This window comes from Mauremys reevesii, linkage group 1 (assembly GCF_016161935.1).
Source record: "Mauremys reevesii isolate NIE-2019 linkage group 1, ASM1616193v1, whole genome shotgun sequence".
Classification (NCBI taxonomy): domain Eukaryota; kingdom Metazoa; phylum Chordata; order Testudines; family Geoemydidae; genus Mauremys; species Mauremys reevesii.
Genome location: NC_052623.1, coordinates 34,779,514 through 34,788,039, shown reverse-complemented (window position 1 = coordinate 34,788,039; position 8,526 = coordinate 34,779,514). Strand labels below are relative to the sequence as shown.

Here is an 8,526-nt window from a genome sequence, read left to right as displayed (position 1 = left end):
TCAGTATTTTTCCACTCTGGGATTACCCAGAAACCTCTGTTAGCCTGACTTCAGTCAGGCTGGCATACCTGTTTTTGTGCTACATCTTTATTCAGGCCTAACACCACTTTGAGTGAATAGTATTCCGTGGATAATTTTCTGATTGTATTTTAAGTGCCCAGATTGTAAAACTAAGCAAAAATCTGGATTTAATTACTCTTCTGTCGACAAATCTGGTTTGTGTGTTTTAAATGAACAATCAATAGAATTTTTTTTCCTTTTAATACAAGGGTGCAGCAGGTTTCTGAAAAAGACATTATGCCGAATTAGCCAATATTAATAAAATTAAAATGGAAAACATCAACAATCTGGCTCTCCTATGACAAATTAGAGAAAACTGCAAGTCATCAACCTGCAATGGAGTATTTGAAAGGCAGAATCCTAGTATTAGCTGGAGAGGTACAAGTACAAAAAGGGACAGAGAATGGGAAAAGTGGGGAGTTCTGTCCCAGAAGAAGCAACATCAGGTAAAAAATAATGATTGTACATTATATCTCTTTCACCTACCTTTTATCATTCCTTACTATTTTGGTCCTAAGTATCAGAGGGGTAGTTGTGTTAGATCTGGATCTCTTTGTCGCTAGTTTGGTCCTGATTGTGCAAGGTCTTATGTAAATATCTATCGATCTAAGATTCCCCCGTCACCATAGTATCTGGGCATCTCACAGTCTTTAATTTATTTATCCTGACAACACCCCTTTGGGTCCTACTGATGCATTTTTTCAGATGAGGAACCAAGGCCCAGAGGAAGTGGGGGCCAGATCTTTAAAGGTATTTGGGAACTAAAGGTGCTTATAGGCACCAATTGGGATTTTCAAGAGCTAATGTGATGCTAGGATGCATAAACAGGGGAATCTCAAGTAAGAAAAGAGAGGTTATTTTACCTCTGTATTTGGCACTGGTATGACCGCTGCTAGAATATTGTGTCCAGTTCTGCTGCCCACAGTTCAGCAAGAATGTTGATTAAATTGGAGAGTTCAGAGAAGAGCCATGGGAATGATTAAAGAATTAGATAGCATGCCTTATGGTGATAGACTCAAGGAGCTCAATCTATTTAGCTTAACAAAGAGAAGGTTAAGATTTCTCTAAAAGATATGCTCTAGGAATTATTTTGGGGACTTTCTATGGCTTGTACTATATGGAAGGTCAAACAAGATGATAATGGTCCCTTCTGGTCTTGGAATCTATGAAAAAGCATTTAAGATACCTAACACCTATTGATTTAATGGGAGTTGGGCTCCCAGATGCTTTTTAAAATTATACTAGGTGATTATCCGCATATTTAGGCACCAATTACTAGAACTGAGCAAAATTTGGAATTTCCATCCCACAGGAAATTCCAACAGTTCAACATTTGAACTGAAATGTCAAACAGGACAAAAAATTGAAATATCAACATTTTCTACAGAAGAGAAATTAAAAAACAAATTATTTGGAAATGTCAGAACATTTCATTTCAACGTTTTTGATTGAAATTAAACATTTTGACATTCCCAAAATAGAAATGTTTTGTTGCTTCAATCTGTTGAAGTGCATTTCAACATTAAACTGACTTTGCCTACTGCCAAATGGTAGTTGAAGATCCAGGGCCCATTCTCGCCTATGAGCCATGCGCCTATGAGCCATCTCCTATAATGCATCCACAGTCAGTGACTCCCATAAGGTACCACACCGATAAAATGTATTATAGGAGATGTAGTCCTCCAGGGAGCCCATCCCTGGAGAGAATCGGGGCTGGAACTACAACTCCCGTAAGGTAATGTGCCATAGATAAATACAATTTTTTAACTGATTCAAAACTAAACATTTTGAGTCCATTCAAAAAATGAAAATCCAGTTCAGTTAGAAAGCTTGTCTCTTTTACCAAAATAAGTTGGTCCAATAAAAGATATTACCTCACTCACCTTGTCTCCCCAAAATTAAATATTTCATTTCAATTTTTCCAACAGAAGATAGAAGTGTTTCAGCAAAATCGCAACCAGCTCTACTAAATACCCTTGAAAATTTGGCACTGAGTGACTTGCCTAAGGTCATACAGGAAATCTGTGGTAGAACAGGGACTTGCACCCAAGTCTTCCAAGTCGCAGGCTTGTGTCCTAATTTACTTGATTTCAATAGGACTAGTCAAACGTTAAACACCTGTGTAAGCCTTTGTAGGATCAAGGTCCATATTTGTACAGTACAAAGCACAACAAGGCCTTGATCCTGATCTGGAAGAACAAAAATGAATTATAAAAGGGCCAACAGCAATATACTTACTCTTAACATATAGTGCTTTACTTCACATGTATTACCACTGACTTCAGTAGGACTACTCATATTGTGAGGTACTTTTACTCACAGTGAATAGTATCACAATCTGGCACAAGTATTGCAAAACCATGGAAACGTTTTTATTTTAAAGCTTGAATATAGGTAAGACTAAGGTTAATGCTGTCGCTGGGTAAAAGCTTTTCAGATTTGAAGGACTGTGGCAGCGTTTCAGTTCAACTAGGTTTTCCTCTCAATCTTGAGGAAAAAATTCAAGGTTATCTTTTACAGTCCTGAAAATGCAATTACATTAACGTAAACATTTAATTGGATCAGCATAGATTGACAAAAGGAGAGAATGTAAGAATTTAATGTTTCATAATCAAAAGAAATATTATTGAACCAATTAAAAAGGAGTTTATTTGTGTTGTCACAAAATAACATTACATTAATACTAATAATATTTTGCACTTCACCAGATAACTTTTTTCATCTCAAGCTCTTGAAGTATTTGCACTCTTTAATGATTTAAATTTCAAAGTTACAATCCCATGATGGTAGGTGGGTAATATTATCCATATTCTAAGGTGAGGGAGACACTTCTGCTTGCTCTCATCAAGGGGTGAATTTAACCCTATCTGATTTTGGGAACTCAGTGAGTCCCCATGAAGGCATAGGAGCATGCCAATGAACAACTGATTGCAAAACTGGGGCCACATGCACAATTTAGACTTGCGCTTGCCCTCTGTACAAGGGTGTGGTTCACTCATGGATCAATCCCTAGTGCACAGGGTGTAAAGGGTCCTAAAATGTAGGACCCACACAGGGCAAGGTGGGAGGAAGTAGCTGCTACTTTTCTTTCTGCAAAGGAATGGGTGTGACTGGGAGAAATCTTGGCTCCGCCTCAATGTCCTAGCTAGGAAATCAGAGCAAGTGCAGAGGGGGAAGTTAATATATCAGCAAATGGGCACAAGTGGGAAGCAGAGTCCATATTATAACTCGTAATCTGGCTTCTGCACTTCTCCTGGGACACTGCGTCTACACATTGTCCCTTACTTGAACTGAATTATAGATTAAAATCTAGCCCTTACTGAGTCCTAAATCCTGCCCAAACCAGGAGTGGAACCGCATAACTTGACTCCTCCTCCCGTCCTCTCACCACTGAATAGAGCTCCCTCCCACCTTTTTCACAAAGCTTTTTAGAAATATCTCTCTCTCGCTCACTCTCTAACATGTGTTCAACTACATTGCTTTGAAAAAAATGAAGGCGAGGAAGAAAAGCATAACCCTTGTTTAACCTTTGCTGAGAAGAAAGTGCTTCAAAGGTTTTTCCTTCTTTTTAAATCTGTAAACAATATCTGATCACTGAAAGGAAGAAAGGGGTCATGTGGCCAATTATACTTGAATGAAAACGTGTTTTACCACTTGTTGTACGAATAACATCTCTGGCATGTTAGCAAAAACCTTTTCAGATAAGTCTGGGGCTACCACACATCTTAAACTAGTCACATGCAAACCTTAAGTCTGCTCCCAAATGTTTTCTCAGGAGAAAAAGCCATTGTATTAGTTCTGCTGGTTGCTAGGGGAGAATCTAAAGCAAACAATAAAGAGTATGAGAAATTCTGAAATTGCCGGTATTTCTATAGCCTTTGATCATCAGTGTCCTGTTCTCAAGAATGAAAACAAAAGTGCCCTACTAATGTCAATAATGGGAAGAAGCTGGGGCAGAACTTGGTCAGTCCAGCATGAGGCCTTGACAAAATCAGTGTGAAGACTCTCATCTAGTGTGTGGGCTTGGCAGGGGCAAATGTTAATTCAGTGAACTGTGGTCAGAGTATTTTACCAGATTTAAATAGTCTTGCAAATAGACAATGGGGTGGCAATCTTTACTAACCAAAGGCACTGAAAAGGAAGCAGCAATCAAACTCTATCACCTAACTTATTCTGCTGTCTTATGTCTTTCACAATCAGGCTTCATTGAGGACATGAAGGAACGATATCTGGTACTAATGGACAAGCTGCTTGTAGCCTTGGTCAGTACTAGGTCAAATTTCCATGCTTATACCACTCAGTCGCTTGGTGGCTGTTGATCCTATAGACCAGGTGTAGGCAACCTATGGCACACGTGCCAAAGGCAGCACACGAGCTGATTTTCAGTGGCACTCACACTGCCTGGGTCCTGGCCACCGATCCAGGGGGCTCCGCATTTTAATTTCATTTTAAATGAAGTTTCTTAAATATTTTAAAAACCTTATTTACTTTACATACAATAATAGTTTAGTTATATATTATCGACTTCTAGAAAGAGACCTTCTAAAAACTTTAAAATTATTACTGGCACGCAAAACCTTAAATTAGAGTCAATAAATGAAGACTCGGCACACCACTTCTGAAAGGTTGCCGACCCCTGGTATAGATCATAGAGGGCTGACTCACATATGTAAGAGTAACCACCTAGGCTCTGTGCAGGTGGGATGAATTTCACCTGTTTTGCCAACTGATGGGAACAAAGCTTTGTTGTATGAATATTTTAAAGGAAATGTCAGGCACATTAAATTAAACTAAATTAAATGAATCTTGCGTTGAAACAAATTTTCCTTCAGTTAGAAATGAAGATAGTTTCTAGATGTAACCAGGGGACAATTCCATGTGATTGAAGTGACCAGTCATACAATATAAGTATTAAATCCTGTTCAGATATTCACAGTGAACAGCACACAAGTAGCCTGCACTGTCTGATACAGGTTCCACAAAACTTTCACTGAACAATTCTGAATAGAAAACACATTGGTAAAAATGTTCACGGATAATGTCTGGTCTAGTCATCGTAATAAAAAGGCATCAAATAGAGCAGAATGAGTCAATGCTAATGAAAGGGGGTTTAGGGGCAGTTTCCAAAAATATATGAGGGCACTAGATGCACTGAGAGCAAGTGGGTCCATAGGTGTATGAAGGAGATGAAATTAATAATAATTCAATAAGAGATCCAATACTGAGCTCTCCGGAAGCGGCTGCTGTATTGTTTTATTCATTTGTACAGAACCTAGCACAATGGAGCCCCGATCAGCACTTGTAGGTGCTACTATAACAGATATCACATTTTTGGAAAATGTTAGGCAACCTAAATATGAGTCGCTACCCTCCTCCAATCATTCACAATGGACTACTTTTAAATCTGTTTTCTACAAGAGAAATAAATAAAAAGTTTAGACCCCTAGGAAGTGAGCGGAGGTTATTGAGCCAGATTCTGACAGGCTCACTCAAGCCGAACAGCATCTATCATGGTTCAGGGCTAGCTGTCTCTCTGACTCCCTGTCCAAGTCTCTCTCTGAGTGCACCCCCTCCAAGTCTCAGGCCTTGAGCCTTCATTTCTCTGGGACAGAATCTTACAATTCTCCCACTCTTAGACTGCGGTACAAGGCTACAGTACCCTGTGTACCAACTGTGCATACCCCAACAGGTCCTACTGGACAATTCTTTCCAGCGACCAGTGGTACATACAGTGACTCAAAATAGCTTCTTAAATCAAAGTATTGTATAATCGTAACAGTAGGAGAACAGCATAACAAGAAAAAGGGGGGTTAAAACAACAAAAAGGCCTATGTACATGTTTATCTTACCTAAAGTCTTTCCATCCCTTGACAGAAATCCTAACCCAGGTAAGCTTCCTCGAGATACCCCTAATCTCTGGAGGCCTGGGTGGGACAGTTTCCCTTGAAGGAGACAGATAGTTGACAGGGAGAATGTATGTCTAAACCCAAGTGTGGCTTTTTAATCCTCTTTCCTTCACACGGACCGATCACCCCTGGAGAAAACATGTTTGGAAGACCCAGTGGGTGGGAGAGCTAGCACATCAAAATGAAATGTTATGCATTGTTCACACAAGTGTTTGCCAGGAGGTCTGAATATCAGGAACCACCAGCACCATCCTTTCATGGTGTATTTCTTCACAAGCTTGCTAATGAATTAACACACTGTTTGCATAAAGTAAACAACACAAACATTCAGTCAAGATACAGTATTCAAAATTTTTGACAGGCAGCTCCAAATCTGTCACAACATCTTAATCTACAAGAGATCCCATGGACTTCAATAGCATCGCTCATGAAATAAGGTGCTACTCGTCATGGGGAAGGGAAGGACTCTGGCCATAAAAAAATTGATATTGATTAAAAGCAGATTAGGGTATACTTGGAAAGTGTGCCCAAAAACAAATCTGATGGTCCAAATTATATGGTTTGTAAAGTATGAGATTATTAGGAACTACACAACTGACCATTTAACAAAAACTAATGGAAAACTCAAGAGACTATAGAGTTTGGGAAAAAATGGGCCCCAGTTCAGCAAAAACATTTAATCACATGCTTAACTTTAAGGGACTTCAGTATGTTTGTAAAATTAAGCACCTGGTTAAGCACCGTGATTAATCAGAGTTATAGTGCACACATTTGAAGTTTCATATCAGCAAAGGTTTTGACAAACTAAAATTATCTTGATGATATGTGGATGAAAATAATCCATTCTGCAATCAGACACACCTGATCTTATCTGTGTTTAACCATTTTTGTTTGTCAAAACTAAAGTCTAAACACTTTCCTATTGATTCCTGTTAAAGTTATTTTGATTAAAATTCCAAATGTTTGTATATTTTTTAACTTTACATTTTCAGTACATGCCTTTTGAGTGTAGTAACTGCTGTTCAGCGTAGAAATCTGTCAAGTTTATCTCCTCCACAACATTAATTGCCTAGTTTCTCTGCAATATAATCAACATTTGGGCTATGATAAATCTGACTGATATAGCAAAAATAGCTTTACATTGTATTTCATAATCCAGCTCATAAATTTTTCAACTCTTTTTTTCATTCAGATAAGTGAAGCTTGACAGGTTTTGAGTATAATTAGTGTAGAAACAATGTATTTCTTGTTTTACACGAGATCTTCTCCAAACTTCATCCCTGTTCTAAGCTTTTTTCTCAACAAGTGTGTCAGAGTAACATCTGAAGATGCACAAGGAACAGAAATGTTCAAACAAGAGCAACCCCCATTCTACTGGATTTCTCTTCAGTAACAATTCAGGCTCAGGTTTTCACTGAGAAACCTGGGACAAGAAATTCAGTAAACCAATAGAAATAACAACATGTTACAATACAACTGAATAATAATCTAATCTGGCTAGGTTCTTATACCTCTTTCCTCAGTGTAGTATCTGAGCAACTTCTAGTAGTGCATTAAGCGATGAGACTAACATCTGTCATGTGTGGTTTGTTCTTTCTCTTGTCTACTTGGCGGGGGAGAATTGGGTGTGGGTGTGGAGGGTAGTGTTTTGTTTGGTAGAGTTTTGTTTTGGGGGGATTTGTTTGTTTAAATGTATACATTACTGTGTGTTTGTCAGAGAAAGACAGGTTGAAAGAGTGCACCTCATACATGTAACAGAAGGTGGGGAGGTTTGAGATGGATCTTAGTTCCTATGGGAATTCATTTCTCATAATAATTAGTATTTCTAGTAGCCCCTTCTGAGGCTCTTGAAGCACCTTATAAACATTAAAGCAGCTTCTGTCATCTGGTGGGGTAAATAAGTATTACACCCATTTCACTGGTAATCAGATAGGATAAGTGACTTTCCCAGTGCAAGGTACCAAGTGAGCGACCAAGCCTGTATCCAAACAGTGGAGTTCTGGGGCCCAGGCTGCTGCTCCAGTCACCAGACTTCACTTCCTTTCGAACTCCTCTTCAATTAGAGCAACTGAAAGTCAAATGGTGCCTTTTAAAGACTCCCATAGTGGCACATATAGAAATCGATGCAGAACGGAACATTTGTACCAAACCATAAAGAAAACAAAGATTCTGCGGTTTGCTTACAATTCTATTAGTATCTGAATTATAGGATATTTTAATATTCTGTATTCAGAGTGTGGGGAAACCATGTCATAATATTAATATTTTGCCCCTACAGACTAACATACAAAGCACTTTGCAAAAATCAGTGACAACAAGTGTCATCAAAATAACAGAAGACCATAAGAACAGCCATACTGGATCAGATCAATAGTCCATCTAGCCCAGTATCTGGTCTTCCGCCAGTGGGCAATGCCAGATGCTTCAGAGGGAATGAACAGAACATGCAATCATTGAATGATCCATCCCCTGTCATCCACTCCCAGCAAATAAATACCTATAAATAAAACAAATAAATGTTCACATCATACTGCAAGGTATGTTAGTATTATTGTGTTTA

The 8,526-nt window shown here is 38.6% G+C and overlaps 1 long non-coding RNA gene across 1 annotated transcript; it reads left to right on the top strand.

Moving 5' to 3' along the window:
- The first annotated feature begins 368 nt into the window (after nt 1-368).
- Nucleotides 369-8,320, top strand: LOC120402756. Its single transcript, XR_005597279.1, has 3 exons — nt 369-506; nt 4,261-4,322; nt 8,245-8,320. It is a non-coding gene; the product is annotated as an uncharacterized LOC120402756 (long non-coding RNA).
- The last annotated feature ends 206 nt before the right edge of the window (nt 8,321-8,526 follow it).